Source organism: Micropterus salmoides, unplaced genomic scaffold (genome assembly GCF_014851395.1).
Source record: "Micropterus salmoides isolate LMB-PRFRI ecotype aquatic unplaced genomic scaffold, ASM1485139v1 Ms_hic_scaffold_1, whole genome shotgun sequence".
NCBI lineage: Eukaryota > Metazoa > Chordata > Actinopteri > Centrarchiformes > Centrarchidae > Micropterus > Micropterus salmoides.
In genome coordinates, this window is record NW_024040040.1 from 48,475,927 (window position 1) to 48,493,999 (window position 18,073).

General features: G+C 39.2%; 1 protein-coding gene and 1 long non-coding RNA gene across 3 annotated transcripts in view; one reads left to right on the forward strand and one right to left on the reverse strand.

Annotated features, from left to right (window-relative positions):
- Nucleotides 1-18,073, reverse strand: part of LOC119912725 (cadherin-12-like) — a 105,692-nt gene that overhangs the window by 50,542 nt on the left and 37,077 nt on the right. The window lies entirely within an intron of this gene.
- Nucleotides 1-18,073, forward strand: part of LOC119912741 — a 32,872-nt gene that overhangs the window by 971 nt on the left and 13,828 nt on the right. For both annotated transcript variants that reach the window (XR_005446205.1, XR_005446204.1), the window contains exon 2: nucleotides 289-350. This is a non-coding gene — a long non-coding RNA (uncharacterized LOC119912741). The remainder of the gene's footprint in view (nucleotides 1-288; nucleotides 351-18,073) is intronic.

Here is an 18,073-nt window from a genome sequence, read left to right on the forward strand (position 1 = left end):
TAAAATATTCGATTCTTATTATTTTATTTCAAACATATTGCCCAGTCATATGTGCTTGCCATGGTGTGCACAGATATAGCAAATAATATTCACTTGCCATTATGGGATTGTGGCTTCTATTCTATTCATTTGACTCATCAGGGATTTTTGTGTGTATTGAATTGTGTTTGTTGATCACAGATCTTGTGTCACAATGTGTGAGTATTTGTTTTTACTACACAAAACATGTTTTGTTATCTTTTTTGTTATGTTATAATAAAAAGGATAATTTGATGGTTTTGCTCACAGATGGAATTATGTACTGGAGGGGACATTCGACACACTTAGGAGACATTGTCTGTCTACAAAAGGTAGGACATTGTTTATTCTGTGCTGGTTGGCCGCCGTGTCATCATACTTGTTGTTTTGGTCGCTGTACTTAACTTTGTGCATGCTTGTAGGTACAGTATGTCCAGTATCTCATTGTTTGTAGCACCTGCTGTGGGGATGTTGGCAATGTTTTTTTTTTATCGAGGATCAACTCTTTTGTCTCATTAGTAATGGACATTTATTTATTTGTTTTGTCATCATCTGACTAGTTTGGGAAACACGCTGTGCTGCAATAGTTATATTTATAATATGTAATTTATCATTGTGAGACATGGCATGTCGGTAAAATGTAGGTGTAACGTAGTTTGTAATCGTGAACTTGTAAAATGTAGTTGCACTACTTTTTTTTTTGCATTTCTAAATGCTTTTATCAAATTCCCAGCAACACATGATGATTGCCTTTATGCTTAGAAAAGTGCCAGAAATACACTTAATGGCCACTTTATTAGGTACACCTGTTAAACTGCTAGTTTACATTATCTAATCACGTGGAGGCAACTAGACGTCTGAAGTTCAAACCGAGCATCAGAATGGGGAAGACAGGTGATTAAAGTGACTTTGAACATGTCGAGTGTATATGTGTGTCATACCTCTGTCTACCTGTGACAGCGTTGTTAGAAATGGTTGCTTAGTTCTTGTGTTTTTTGCATCTGGTTTTGTTGGGAAATGATTACACATCAGTCTCCTGAAAAATCAACCGGGCAGAGAGCTCCCTCTCTGATTAAAGTGCCCCCATCAGAAAAATTGGGATGTACTTATTTGAGCGGTAATGCTCATAGTTTTCATTCTGTGATTGTGTGAAATGGCATGTCTGCAGATGAGGCTGCAGAATAGTAATTTCTAACACAAAACTCCTAGTGTTTCAGCCGTATGTGTTTAAACTTCTAACAACAAAGTGAGCTGAAGTGTAATGAGTGCTTTTATCTGAAACATTTATAAACTTTAACTTGAAAAATGTAGATACACTAGCATATCGATTGCTTTTAGAAGCCACATCATCCAATCCAATCATCCAGCAGTAGCATTTTCAGTTGAGCCAAATTAAAGGGAACTTTTTCTTGTGGGCCCTTTGGCCATCGGCAGTATGGTTTACGAGTGTTTTTGCCCTCGGGTGCTCCCCAGAAACTTGTGCTTCCAGGTTGTCTTTTATAAAACACTGTGCATTCCAGTACCCTATGTTTTAGTCAGATAGTAATAGGGATCCTGTAGCTCGTTTGTGTAACTGTTCATTTATTATCCATCGTGTTCCCTAATGTTTTGTAATCCCGCAATCTTTTGCAATCCATTTGTATGAGATAATCTCAAGATGTTAGTATTGTAGACCTTATGAAACTGTCCTGTTAGACAGATGACATGACGATAGCAGTGAACAACAATCTCATTCTTGGCAATGAAAGTTGTTACTCCTTTTGCTTGTGGCGTACCAGAGAGATCAGACTGGCAGATGGACTGTTCTAGTCACAATAGAGTCCGCACTATTTTACTGTTTGGACCTAACCAAGAAAAACACACTGACAGAAAACATAGAGCGGGATCATAAACACCTATGTCCAGTTGTGTGCAATCCAATCCAAATCTCCTGCGGCAAACACTGCAAATATAATTTTCCATTTTTGTTGAGAATATTTGATGACACATTTTTTGATTGCATTATGTTACAAGATTCATCCTAATTTGTCACCCACGCATGTTGGACAAAATAACAAACACCTTAAAATGGAGTCTATACCTTTTTTAGCGCTGAATCAACATCTTTCTGACACAAACTCTAAAATTAAGCATTGTAAGCATTATGTGTTGCAGGGCAATTGTTTTGGATTGCATAATATTATGTTCAGGTGTCCATGATAGTGATTGCATATGCTACACTGCACAAAGGCATTTAAAGGCAGATGGATAGTGAGTGACACTGATTATGGATAATAAAATGATTACTATATTATTGTTATCTATATATAACTATACAGATAACTCACCTGGCTGTTCGAAATGCTTAACAGATGCTGGATTGGGCATTATTATGCTCTGTAATGTAGTATTTTTGTGTGCTGTTGAATAAATGATCACTTTGTATTCATGATTAATGGGGCGTTTACATTTAGCTGTCCTTTTGACTGAAAATAATGAGGTGGGGGGGGGGGACTTTGAGCATTTTTTTCCACATTTGCAGTTTATTCAATACAAGTACCCGGGAGAGGCACCTGCAAATCGATTCAGAACTGCACAATTAAAGATGAAAAAGAAATGCAAATGCTAATATAAAAAAAATAAGCACATAGTCATTAATTGTAAGTGAAAGTTGACTGATATTAATTAAAAATTCCATTACTCTAACAATGGTAATCAATTATATAAAAAGATTAATTAATAGGGAGGCAGACAAGGGCTTCTTTTAAACTACAGAACATGCATTGGACTCAGTAGACAAAAGGCAAAATCACAACATTCTTAGAAGAATGTCAAAAGAAAATTTGTGATGTTACTAAAGAGGGGGAAAAAATGTCCTTTCCTTTCTTGTAGCAGTTGTTTCCAATTTACAACACATCAACCAAAGAAACAGGGTCTGTGCGTGCAGAATTCTAATGATGGCATTACTGATAACCTTATGTAAATCCAAAAGAGCAAACATACATTTGGTTTCCGTAAAGCATGTGCAGAATAACTGACGGAGAGCTGGCGCGTAGAGACAGCATGGTGATGACATGCAGCCATATTATGGTGAGAATGGCTTTACACTCAATTTTTCATGATAAGTGTAATTAGCACTATCCTCTGTTCAGGGTGCCAGTTGACATGGCACCAAAAAAAAGAAACAGGTAGTGTTAGGAACAGAAATATGATTCCTGTTGCCATTCAAACTCAAACCATCTGTTTGAGTAATTATGTTTGCATTCAAGATTGTTTATTTTCTCTCTCTTTGAGTTGTTCAGTGTCCACAGTATTTGAAGATGCCAAGGACTATCAGACATTTTAAATTTACATTTTACACAGTTGGTAAATGCTTTTGTCAAACAGGTGTTTCAGTGATCATGTAGCATTTATGTGACTTGTTTAACCCAATTTTGCCAAGATTTATGGCTTTTTATGAACACACATTAGATAATGCAGGGTTCAAAACTGTGACCTATAATTTTTACAGTGTTCTCTCTAACAATAGGCCATCTTGCCTTGTCTGGAACAGTTGAGACAGATGCAGATGTCCAGCCAGTGCACAACAGTGTTGTCAAAATAATATCAGCAAGAACATTACTCATGTCCTATTAAGCTACTCAACTACTGGTACAAATTGGGAAAATGGTAGCTCATCTAGACTGGCTGTGGAATAGTTAAACACTTTAAAATTGCGCTTTATAGGGAGTTCTTGGCTCTGAGGAAGGGGGGGGGGGTTCCATGTTACTTTCAGGGTTTGCAGCACATGGTCCCTCTTGCAATATGCATTGAACCCACATATTGATTTAATTTGATGATTTCAGAGGAGAATGTAACCAACCTCTGTAGGAAATGCTGTAATTGGATTTCTGCAACCAGGATTACGTAGAGCTCCTCTCAGGAATGCATATGGAAGCCACAACTCTTTGCTGATAGTGAGCCAACGTTGTTGCATGCACGGTCCAGCAACCCCGCACTGGCAAGTTCATTTACAAGGAGGAAACATTCTGAAAAGTCTTAGAACGTACTTCTCTTTGAATGTGATTAAATATCTGTACATGTAAGATTAATTTGATGGAATACACTTCCACTATTTGTCTATGTAGATGGATACCTTATTTCCATACAGCCAATCGAATCTTGAATAAAACTGTAAAGTCACACTCGGCCAGACAGCAGCCTGGTGAGCAACACAAGAGCCACAGACTTTGAAAAACAACTCACACTAGCTTAAAGACGTCTCCTTCTTATCTAACTTTTAAAACAGAAACACACGTTTTGTCTTGCACTTGTTGAATGAGCGATATTTCCTGGTATACATGATAAACATGTTCCCTCACTGGTGCCACCATGCCATTTATTGTATATGTATAATAATTTGTGAATAAATTGATTCTGATATTTAACAGTGAGTAATGCTTTAAACCAGACCAGGGCATATATTACATTTATATCTCCCATCAGAATTCATACTATGTGCTGTTAATCAGTGGAAGGCATTCTGTATCCATTGGTGCTTTGCATGCATTCACCACCAGCAGTATATTGTTGTGTTTTAGGTGGCTCCGAGTTTGTGCATTGTCAGGCCAGTGCCGTGTATCACCACATTGTTGCGTGGTAATTTTTCATGGGTATTCGGTATACTGGTGAGCTGCTGATGGAAAGAAAACAATATGTCAAATGCTGCAAGCTTATTATAGCTGATCAATATTGGCTTGCAAGCCATTTCTTTGCTGCTGACAGCTCGGAGGTTGCTATCTGAGTTGTGTCATGCCTCAGTCAGGTAATAAGGATTGAGGAGAAAAAATGCAGACATACGCACAGGAGGCTATACTTACTTACTAGATATAATGACACAGAACGCGTGTGCGAGGGAGAGGAGGGAAATGGGGGTGGGGGGGACTAAATGGATAGATTGACAGATATGGCCTAGGGTGTGACACAGATAGAAGCTGTTGAGTTCACTTCCGAAGTTGTATTAGTGCAATTTTGTGAACAGATACGGCTTGGGCAGTATCTATCTTTTCATACCGTCTTGTCATTTTACTCAGTTTTTATGGATTTTTATTTTTTTAATATTATAATCATCAAAAATCATAAATAAATTTGTAAGCTGAGAAAGTCATTGTAGTATGTATGCCATTGTGTAGCCTACAAAGCTCAGTGTCTAATATGCAGTTAGCCTACCTAGACAAGTCTTGCTGGGTTTAAATTAGGGCTGAATGATTAATAGCATTTGCGATATTATTGCGATGTAATAAAACAAGATTTTCTAATCGCAAAGGCTGCGATTACACTCTGGCTTACTTTTACACTCTGTAAGCGTATTGTGGGGATCGGCGCCGGCGTCACACACACATGGTCACCAGTCAGCTCAGGAAATATCTGTGAAACGGCGTTTCAAACCAAACTCGCATGTCCGAAAGAGGCCCACTCTGTCCCGACTTACTGCCTGGTTTCAGCCAGTGCACTGCTTACCAGCATCGCAGGCTGCGGGGGAGGAGGGGGACTCCAGTGTTGTCGGAGAATTACTAAGCTAGTCTATTAAACACGAGAGGCAACACTTGGTTTTATTTTCGTTGGCCAACTTTTGAATTGAGTATTTTTTGTTTGCTTACTGGGATACAGAAAGATGGACACCTAGGAGATTAGAACTGAGATAAGGACTCATTGGTGGTTGAAATGTGGGTTTTATATCGACTGCTCAGTAGTTTTTCTTGTGGTCTGTAGATAAGCCGACCTGATGATATTATATCATTATGTTACTGTTGCTCATAATAATTCTACCTAATTCATCATAACACAAGAAAGAACAGTGTAGTTCTGATATTGTGTTTGTTATACTATACACTGATTTACTGCTTGTCCATTTTGATTAATACAGAAGGTGAAACATTAATCGCATATTTAATCTCAATTGCAATATAATTGTAAAAAAAATCGCAATTAGATTATTTTCCAAAATCATTCAGCCTTAGTTTAAATACTTATAGCCCATAGAATAATAAATAGATAACAAGCACCCTTATTCCAGGAGGACCCTCACACATCAGTGGGCTGAACGGAGATGTGCACACAGCTTTGTCCGCGTTGGCTGGCTCAGCAAACCCAAACCTAAAGGGTAGGAATGTTGTCATACCAGAAATTAATAGTCAATGCCAATACCAGTGAAACGTCTGCCTAAATTAGCTGACGGCAGAGCTGTCGCTGCTGCTGAACTTGTCTCCATCTTTCACATTTTGGTAGGGCTGGGCAGTATATCAGGATGAGATATACCGATATAATTTCAAAAGAGATATGAAATTAGACAATACCATTCATACTGATAAAGTTTGATATTGAGTTAATTAATATGTTTCTGTAAAGTCCTGCCAGCGTTGGCTCCTCTCTTTCCCTCACCGCGCAGCCTCACCCCTCCCTCTGCGTCTGCACGCAGCCGTCTACTCACAAACTCTCTGTCAAGATGGAGGGAGACACTGAGACCTGGCTTGTAAAAAGAAAAGCAACGTTAATGTTGAAACGTTTTAACTTAAATCAAGAGACAGTTGTACATGGGTCACTGGTGTGTGTGTGTAGCATTGAACATTGCGTCGTTGCAGTTGTGTGTAGCGTCGCTATGACGACCAGCTACATTGAGGAGTACTAACTCTGGGTACTATCTGCAATGGAAAATGGAGGACAGCCAAACCGAGTCGAGTCGAGTCCAGGCGAGGCTAGTTGAGCTGGTTCTGGTAATGGCTGATTGCATCAGAAGTACGTTAGGTCTGTACCGGGATATGACTTTTTTGGCCATATGGCCCAGCCCTAACCGACAGTACCTAGAAAAACGAATACCATTTTCAGATTTTTGGTATCGACTTGATATCAAAGTATTGGTTCTCATGACATCACTAATTGGGTCCATACTACAGTACATCAGCTCAATACTGCATCTCCTTATCACTTTAATAGAAAGAGGAGCATCTGTATTTTTGACGATATTGAAAGTCCTACCATCGGGATTTCTTAATATCCTGGTATACTGTAATACCTCGATACTTTCACAACTCATGATCATAACTAAGTTTGTAACCATCATTGCTATAACTCTTACCTAGGTCAACAATATGAGATATATAGCCTCTTTCAAAAAAAACTAAATCGTGGTTAATTCAGAAACAATACTGCTCTCATATTTAGTCTTTACACGTTGCCCAATCTGTATATATTGGGTGTGTGTATGTGTATATGTATGTATGTATGTATATATATATATATATATATATATATATATATATATATATTATATATATATATATATATATATATATATATATACTACACTGAACAAAAATATGAATACAACACTTTAGTTTTTGCCCCCATTCATCATGAGCTGAACTCTAAGATCTAAGACTTTCTCTTTGTACACAAAAGGCATATTTCTCTCAAATATTTTTCACAAATCTGTCAAAATCTGTGTTGGTGAGCACTTTTCCTTTGCCGAGATAATCCATCCACCTCACGGGTGTGACCTATCAAGATGCTGATCAGACTGCATGGGTATTGCACAGGTGTGCTTTAGGCTGGCCACAATAATAGGCCAGTTGAAAATGTGCAGTTCCATCACACAGCACATTGCCACAGAGGTCGTAAGTTTTGAGGGGGAGCATGCAGTTGGCATGCAGTTGGCATGCCGACTGCAGGAAAGTCCACCAGAGCTGTTGCCCATGAATTGAATGTTCATTTCTCTACCATACGCCGTCTCCAAAGGCGTTTCACAGAATTAGTACATCCTACCGGCCTCACAACCGCAGACCACGTGTAGCCATACTAGCCCAGGACCTCCACATCCAGCATCTTCACCTCCAAGATCGTCTGAGACCAGCCATCCGGACAGCTGCTGCAACAATCGGTTTGCATAACGAAGGGATTTCTGCAAAAACTGTCAGGAACAGTCTCACGGAAGCTCATCTGCATGCTCGTTGTCCTCATCGGAGTCTCAAACGGGCTGCAGTTCGTTGTCGTAACCGACTTCAGTGGGCAAATGCTCACATTCAGTCATCAGGCATCTGGTGCTTCATGGTTGAATCCTGTTTTTCACTGTACAGGGCAGATGGCAGACAGCGTGTATGCCGTTGTGTGGGTGAGCGGTTTGCTGATGTCAACGTTGTGGATTGAGTGGCCCATGGTGGCGGTGGGGTTATGGTATGGGCAGGCGTGTGTTACGGACTACGAACACAGGTGCATTTTAATGATGCCATTTTGATTGCACAGAGATACCGTGACGAGATCCTGAGGCACATTGTTGTGCTTTCCGCGACCATCACCTCATGTTGCAGCATGATAATGCACGGTCCCATGTTACGGATCTGGACACAATTCCTGGAAGCTGGAAACATCCCAGTTCTTGCATGGCCAGCATACTCACTGGAAATGTCACCAACTGAGCATGTTTGGGATGCTCTGGATCGGCGTATACGTGTTCCAGGTCCTGCCAATATCCATTAACTTCGCACAGCCATTGAAAAGGATTTGACCAGTATTCCACAGGCCACAATCAACGACCTGATTATCTCAATGTGAACGAGATGTGTTGCACTGCATAAAGCAACTGGTGGTCACATCAGATACTGACTGGTTTCCGGACCCCCCCCCCCCCCCGGACTCCCCCAATACATCGAAACTGCACATTTTCAATTGGCCTTTTATTGCGGCCAGCCTGAGGCACACCTGTGCAATATCCATGCTGTTTGATCAGCATCCTGATATGCCAAACCTGTGAGGTGGATGGATTATCTCGGCAAAAGAGAAGTGCTCACTAACACAGATTTTGACAGATTTGAGAGAAAAAGCCCTTTTGTGTACAAAGAGAAATCTTGTGTTGTGTTGAGGATTTTGTTCAGTGTAATAGGATGCAATAAGTAGCAGCTTTTTCATACGTTATAAAAAGTTTCAAAAATATGTGAGGTTATCTTTTGCATACCAAATAACATGGTGTAAGAATGATTTTTGACATACCACATTAGTGTACATGATATTGACCTTAGAGAGTGGGGTTAAGGCTCGATTCCCTTTTCTCATATCACACTTGATTAAACAATGTAGTGATATTGATATTGATACAACATACAGAATGCAATTTTCTACCCAGAATCACAACAATATTGTCCATCAGTGTCATGGAACAAATGGAAAAAATGTTGACTACGGTAGTAAGTGATACTGATTGGGGCATTAGCACACTATTTGGAAATATGATCCAGGCAATTCAGGAGAAAAGTCCATTACCCATGAGGACAAAATATATGATATATATTACTTTGGCAGGACAGATGAATGGCATCATTAGCTTTTATTTCAGCCGTTCTTTTCAGAATTTCTCGCAACATTCATCATCAACATACATTACAATTGTAAATGCCCTCAACCTCTTAATATGTTCTAACGAGCAGCTGAATCACTGGCACGCCTCATGCATAATCTACAGGAGAACAATCCTTTCAAATTATTTTGCATTGAACAGTGAATTATTTTGGCAACACATTTCTACATTAATTGATGGAGATCATCTTTGAGCGTTTTGTAGATGAGTGTTTTATACACATTTTACATAATCCACACATTGACTGCATTTTCTTTACCGACATTCAAACATTTGTCTATATCGCAGAATGTAATTTAGTGTTTCCCAATAATTAACGAGCCTATGGCTGCCCACCACAGTCTAATTTGTTCCGCCATAGTTTCAAAATGAACCGAAAATATATTAACATTAAAGACTTCTAATGTTTCCCCCGATGCTCCCCTCCGCTGTAAACACACATTGGCATTGAACTCCAGACAACCACTTTTCTTTTGAGGTCATTACGGTAATGTTTAACTAAGAGTTTCAACAGGGTTTACTATTTACACTGTCACTTGTTTGTGAGAACCATAGACTGTGGTGAGAATGCGATCAAGCTACATTAGGAGTGCACAGGTATTACAGCCTTTATGGTAAATGCAGTTAAAAGGAGCAGTGCAAGCTGATAGGCAGGGTTAGCGACTTTGTAAAGTGAGAAAATGACTGAATAAAGTGTTACAGTATGAGAGTCTTACCTGAAGAGAGGCTATTAAATCTTAATTGTACGCAATACGAGCACAACATACAATATAATCTTTCAAATTGCGTCGGACTTTCAGAATGTAGCACAAGGCTGGAGGATACACATGTGACAAAGTCCGGTTTTCAAAATTAAGTGTTAACACAACGTATGCAGTATGGAAATAAGATTAATTGGATTATATTCACAGGAAGTATTAAACATGTAACATGTGTCCATTAAAAGTAAAATAAAATTAGAGAATTACTTACAAATTATTCTTTGATTTAGGGTTGCTGAAAAAAAATTAAATTGACTTTTTTTGCTGCTTCATCACCATTTATATAGTGATTGCATTATTGTCAAACAATCAGTTACTACATGGTGTATGGGTGTCATGGATAGATCAACAAGATTATTGTGTGGCACTTTGCTCAGTAGTAGCCTTGCTTTAGTAGGTCAGTGAATATACCTCTGCACAGAACAGTGCAAAGCAATCAAGTTATGAAGCATGTGATTTTGGAGTAGATGTTAATTAACTGCCTGCTTGCATTAAGTCCCACTGAGGTATTTTACAACAGTGGCTATCATCATCATAGCGTGTAAATAGGTTTGCTGCATTTATACGGGCCTCTCCAGGTTTTCAAGCATTTTACAACTAAATTCCAAAGCATTTAAACTGAACCATATTTAACAGCCTGGAACACGCTCTCACTAGTAGGGCTGGTAAATTTCATATGGTCAGATGATGGAATCTCTCTTTGTTGGGCCTGGTGTATAAGTCTTGTTGGAAAGGCTTTTATGTCCTTCTTATAGGTCCTCATTGAAAGATTAAATTGCGGACTCCACATCGGTAATAAATCTCAGCCAGGTGTGGGGTGGGACTGGGAGGGAGAGCCATCAATAAAAAGGATGGTCATCCTCTGTCAGGCAGAAAGCAAGGGAATAAACAAGTTGTAGGAGAAACAGGGCTGCCCTTTTCTTGCAAAAGTAGTTTATTGACTTGTATTTAAATGAGCGACCTTTTGTCTGAAAGTGTGAGAAACGGGGCATTGGAGCTTGCCACGGCATGCCATCGCATGCTCTGTATGGCAATGAAGGTACTGAAAATACTTTTTTCCGCCTTTCCTTTCATTGGTCCTAAATGTGAAAATCTAAATTGTTTCAGTATTTTCCACACGTAGACTTTACTTGCGCGGGCTGTCCAGGTATATTTGGCGACCCATTTTAGCATTTTGCAGAGAAACACAGGGAGAGATGCTCTCTTACGTTATAAGACGCGGACACAGCGGATATTTTACAAGCATGGACCCAGCAAACAACAGTGAACACACCGGTGCAGATGTCAGTCAGTACCATGTTTGTTTCAGTTTCAATAGGCTTCGTCATTAACAAACCTTCTCCACATGCGGCGAACCTGCGGCTGAAAACAGAATCGAGGGTGGAAATTGCAAGTTAGGTGTGTTTTCGGTGACTTAACTATAAAACAACGTCTAATGTTGGAGACTGTCAACAGAGCAGACACATAGAGGGAGAGAGAGACCGAAAGAGGCAGAGGAGGTGTAGGTGTGTATGTGGGGAAAAGAGAACTGAAGAGAAAGGGAGCCTCTTAAATTGTCAGTAAACACTAAAATGAAGTTGGGGAATGAAGGAGAATTAAAATGATTAAATAAAAATAACCTAAGCTACTAGAAATAGAAATATACCAGTAAACCCCAACTTCGATACCCCTAGTACTCCCCCACTTGGCCACTGCCCAGATGGACTGTAATGTTGTGGGAAACAGTGATTGATTAGATTTCTCTTTAACTTTCAGTGCATGTGCTGTCATAGGTAAGATGTTTGCTTTCTGAGCTTAATGTCTTCAGCGTTAATTTTTTTTATTACTGCATTTTCTTGTCGAGTGCATAATTTATTTATTTATGTTCTTACTATAATATGTAGTTGTGTCTGGTGTAGCTTTCTGTGGGAGGAAACACACTGGAGTCTCTCTGACGTGCAAAGATGTTATTTTAGAATCTAGCAACTAGAGTCCGACCTATTTATCGTTTTGCAGATATTATCGGCCGATATAAGCTACTCTGCTTTTATAACAACAGATGTATGACAATAAAAAAAGAAACAAGAGAGTCGATCCTTCCCTCATGTCAAGAGTGTTGCATAGTTTGCCCATCAGAGGGTGCTCTGCAGCTCCCCTGTTAACAATGCGGCAGAACCACAGAGCAAAAACAGCTTCCAGCCAAACGAAGTTATGTAGCTGCTCTTTCAAATGTGAAACGTTTGTGTGAAATCTCAAAGTTGCAGGTCCTCGTTGTAGACAGTCAAGTAGTATTAGAGGAATTCAACAGCAGCGTTTCCTCTGTGTCACTGTATCATAGACAACATGTTTTAGAGCCAGATGGTGGTTAGGAAATGGTTTCTTGTACCTTTTTGGATAGAATTAACAGAGTGATGTAAAGGGATAAAATAATGTGAATATGCTACATAGTAGAAAACAGTCTTTGTGGCAGATGTAAGGTAATAACTATATATATATATATATACACACACACACACACACACACACACACACACACACACACACACACACACACACACACACACACACACACACACACACACACACACACACTCTGTTGTCAATAAATTGGCGCTTCTGTTCAGAAAGTCCTAGCACTGTTAATGATGGCAAACCTGAGAGATGTGTTGCTTTTGATTACCCCTCCACTGGTAGTAAGCGGTCATTGTATTTATGATGCTTTGAAATGACTAGCACAGTTCCTTTTTAAATGAATTTTGAATTGGTACATTATTATAATAGAGAAAATATGTCAAACAGCAATTCATAACCATTATGTTGAAATGGAGAGTGCCATAATGCTAGACAGAAAAGCTGGGATATAGCAGCTGAACTCAGCGGAGAGTAGGGAGTGAGAGGAAGCAACTTGATATATAGCCACACCACTAATGGCAGATTTTTCTTGCAGATAATCACTGCTCAAAATAGGATAGGCTTCAGCATTATCGAATTGTGAGTGCACAGGGTTGTTACATTTACCCCCTTAAGTCCACTGGGCTTTAATTGCTTATCTGCAATAATGTGGTTGATGTAAAAATGACAATGTCAGAAGTTTCGCAACATGAAAGCTTTCATTAAGTGAAAGTGAGATGTTGCTCAAAGAGATTTATAATCGATATGTTCTCTATGTTGTTTGTATCTCAAGTGACAGTATATTTAATGTTTATTTAAAACTATAGAGGAAGGCAGTCATGAAGTTTGAATGTTGTTATTTGGCTATTTTAATTGTTAAGGGCATCGGAACTTGGGAGCTTCACAGCACTGGTTGTCACTCAGAAGGGCATCCTCACAATAACAGGTAAATTAGTGAAAACCTTTTTTTGTCGTTTTTTTTTCTTTTTTTTTTTTTTACATTAAATGTCCAAGTGATTAAAAATGTCGTTTGTATGTGGGAAATTAAATAATCACTTTTCTAAACAGCTGCAGTTCAGTTGCACCAGTAAATAATGCTAGCAGCAGGGACCAGTGTTGCTAAAGGCCATGCTGAATCTTTTCATGATCTTATTTACACCTCAGGCAGTAAAGAGGATAATTAACTTAGTAGTGTAAGTTGCAGCTCCCAGTGACTGTAGGCCTTCTGATATCCCCTTCATGTGCAGTGTCTGCCACCTCAACTTGCTTGACCAAAGAAGCCGTTAAGGCTAGAATATATAAATTCTGTCATACATATTAAGGTGTGGGTGGGGGGCGTTGTGATGTTCACACTACGGTGACAGGGGGTCACACGCTACAGGAGCTGACAGCGACTGTGTCACCCGACGCAGGTTTCCAAACCATGTTTTAACAAGAAAACACGTTTTCTTGTTTAACAAGAAAACACGTTTTCTTGCTTTCTGATCAGGTGCCGTCGTGCTGTTTCCGAGGCGACGTAAGTTTTGTTTTTACGGTGGATGGACGGTAACTTTACAGAGTTAAGTTAATAATCCCATACTTTGGACTCTTTCTTCTTTGTTCCTCGCTATTTTCTCTCTCTTCCTCCACTTTGCAAACAGCTCCATTATAATCACGTCATGTTCACGGCGTAAGCGCAATGTGCAACCCGTAATAAATGTCCCTGCGAAACACTGTACTGTATAGTTATATGGATTAAATGAAGCATCATATTTATTAATTGATTGATTAATTGATGAATCGTTTCAGCCCTAGTATGAGTATATTATTAAACCATGCATGCAACCTAATTTGAGAACAAAACAATGTGAGAAGAGCCAGATTCTAACTTAATTCTTTCTTTAGTTTGTTGTCCTACCATACCACCAAAACAAGTGGAAATGCAGACATGGCAACTTTTCCTTCTGGTGTTGCAGAAGAAAAGAAATGTAGCTTTGCTTGAACTCTTTAGTATAAAATAGACCAGACAGCATTCAAAGATGCTTTGTTTTTTTTAGTGTGTCCTCCCCTATACAATTCCCTGACAGTGTTTACTTATGCTTCATGTGATTGCAACATGAGAAGAAATAGTGTACACAGGGAAAAGGAAATTGTGTTAGTGCTTTGAGGGGTGTGTGTGTGTGCGCGTGTGCGTGTGCGTGTGTGCGTGTGTGCGTGTGTGCGTGTGCGTGTGCGTGTGTGTGTGTGTGTGTGTGTGTGTATTAAAAACACTCTTGCTGAGACATGCTCTGGGTCATATATGCCCCACTCTGCCCAGGCAGCTCTAGCTATGACTTATCTCAGTTTGTGTCATTATTACGTTTGTCTAACAGTTATCATTGACAACTGCTCAACTCCCTCTCATTATGTAGTACCTTGTTCACAATTGAAACAATAAAACAACTAGAGGACCCAATACAAAAGTGTTTATGTTCTGCGTAAGCTGCAACTGTTTGTTTTTAGTATTGATTAATCTTCTGATTATTTTCTAAAATAGTTCTGTCGACTCGTGGATTAGGCAAATAACTGATGCAGCTCTAGTTCTTTGTTTGTGTTATCGGTTAATGAAGTTTTACTCCCAAGTATTAATATTAGTGTTGGCCTCAGAAATCCAGTATTGGCCACGCTACAAAGTAAATCCTACCTCTATTATGCTTACCAAAGACATTTTTTTTTCTTGCAACTGTGTCGGAATGTGTGGCCATTTTGGAAGATGCAGTATGAGATGTGTGTTTCATTGGATTTGACTGTACTGATATTTTTTTAAAATGTTGTCCACCATGGGTAATATATTAGAAGACGGCCAAAATGATGTGTTGTGAGCACGAAGAGAGAGTGCCCCGGTGCTGATCTGGCTTTATTGTTCATAATGGACAGGTGCTTCAAGACTTTATGCACAGCAGTTTGATGATGAAATGGACAGAAAATTATTTTTGCAGGTTGTTGATGGATATTATAAATGTCCATGAACACTTCCTATGGTTGATATAGGTTCAGTGATTCAGATGAGTTTGTTTAGAAATTTTTGTGAAAAAGAAAACAATTAGGCAGTCACAAAGACAACTAAATGCTATCATGTTTTTGCCAAACATCTGGCGTCACTACAAGCAGTTACTGGTGCATTCAGGCGAAAGGCACCACTTAATAGGAAAATTTGTTGATCCGTAGCACTGGTACTCTGACTCGCCCACCCCATCAGTGGTTGTCCCCCTCCTCCCTTTCTCCTCCAGTTGTTGTCTTGCATTCTGTTTGCTGTCAGACCTGACACAATTACCGCTTCTTGTTAGTAATGTGAATTATGTGAATTTTAATGACCAGCGCTAATTAGTAGTGATTTAGCTGTTGCAAGTGCACTTGGCAGTGATGCATTTAAAACAACACTCTTGAAATAGATTTTGGTGGTGCTGACATGGTCAGGTTTTGGTTTATATAAAAAAAAAAAAAATAAAAAAAGGCACAGAATTTCAGCATTATTTCCACAACTTTGGAAGAAAAAGATATATGGTAATTAGAGCTTTACCTGAATCAGAATTTTCTCCCCCCTCTTTTTTTTTTTTTTTTTTTTTTAAAGTACTTTTGTAGGTATGTCAGAATTTGAGACTTGGTTTGTATAAAGCCTGTCATGCTGTTATCCTGTGTTGCTCTTTCTACAATGATGCAGCCAAAAAAAGTGCAACGATGTGACTGACAAAATCCGATTTGACTCGGGGCTTACTGCTTGATGATTCGAATCAACATTTAGGGGGCAGCTCTAAGGGCAAGTAAACTGTATCGTAATACGAATACATCAATTGCTGTTTGATTATAAGCATACATTTACAGATTGCAGGTTCTGTGGTGGCTTAGATAGCAGAGTTGATCATATTTTAGGCCATCTTCAAGAGAATCCAAGCAGCCACATGGCTATCTTTCCCGTCTTGGGGCAGGATGCTATCCATGATCCATGAGAAACAAAACAGTGCTTTCAGTATAAGAGTAATTTATTTCTCATTTACTACATTTATGTATTAAAGCAGGTCAAAAAACTAAAATCAAACAAAAACACTGTGCAGACATTCTGAGAAAAATCAGCTCAGTGGAAAAGCATGTTCAAAAGTGTGGACACATGCATACATTATTCGAGCCACACGCTTGTATTTGGATGGACAACTGATCAGAAGATGGAAAGTTCTACATAAATGGTGATTCAGATGTTGACTGGCTTATGCTTTGAAAGGGCCCTAAAGCTGCATCAGCCTTTTCTGTCTGCTTGTGTTGCCTCTCTTTAGAAGGCACCGTCAGCATCACCATAAGCAACATCCAACATGATGCTTGTTTTATAACATTACCTGTAGATAACCATAGTGAATTATAGTAATTTATATTGCGCCGAAAGGATCTTCAAATGCTAATATATACATTAAGGTGCTAACATGAATAACTAATAATTGATAACCAAAGAACGGAGGTCATATAACATGTATATAGTTTTAGCTGCTGAGGAAATCATCTGCATTTAGAAACAAATGTACATTATGTTCATTAATGCAAAGAAAGAAATTTACAGAATGAAAAGTTGCAGACTTCCTCATCAGCTCAGTAGCTGAAAGAAATGGATGCTGACAGTACTAGTAATAAATTTGATAATTGTGTCTTCATTTGGTCCAGAAGGGTATTTCTTTCACTGAGGCGAAAGCGGCAGTTGCTCAAACAACTATAGCCCCACTCACTCTGCAGGTCACTTAATGGAAATCCTGTTTATGCTCAATACAATTACCATTACAATACATTACCACAAGCAGGCATTGATGTATTATAGGTCAAGCATTAATTGCTTATGGTCCATTAGAGTTTATGTGCCTTGAAAACCAAACTGTTACCATCATAAGCCTCTGTGATGTGAACTCCCTGGAAGACATCACTAACACCCTGTCCTCCCGGTCTCCAGGCATTGTCTCTTTAACTTTTATCCTGTTATAGCTACAATCAGATTGTCCCGACAAAGGTCCGAGTATCCTGCCTCCAAATGCTTTTCATATGGTGAAGAATCAGTCAATTATTTTGAAGCAGTGCAGCAGCCCAGGATTAAGTGACTTAGGAGTGCAGCAGACAGCAGCCTCCCTCCCCCCCCTGCTTTTAGCCTCAGAGACTTCCACAAACAGCATGGCTTGTCAGGGCTGATTGCAGCGGCATTGGGGCAGATAAGTCAGTCTTACTATTATCCTATGTAAGCTAGGAGTGCCAAATTACAACTTTAGCCTTAAACCCCCACAGAGTTTACTTACGAATGTCTTAAGCCACAGCAGAGGGGAAAAAAATATTCATATACTAAAAAGTTGGCCATGGTTTCAGGGGGAACAAAAAGAAGTGTGTCTGATGGATGTGTGCATATATCTCAGTTCAGGCTGGGTCTCTGTCTTTCACTGCTGTCAGCATCTTTCCTGGCTCATAACTGTGATGTTTTGACAGCTTTACAAGGACTGTAATTCAAATTTATTTCTACCATGCCATCGATTATCTCGCCACTTACATGTCATGTGTGTCTGGCTAGTCTAACATGGAA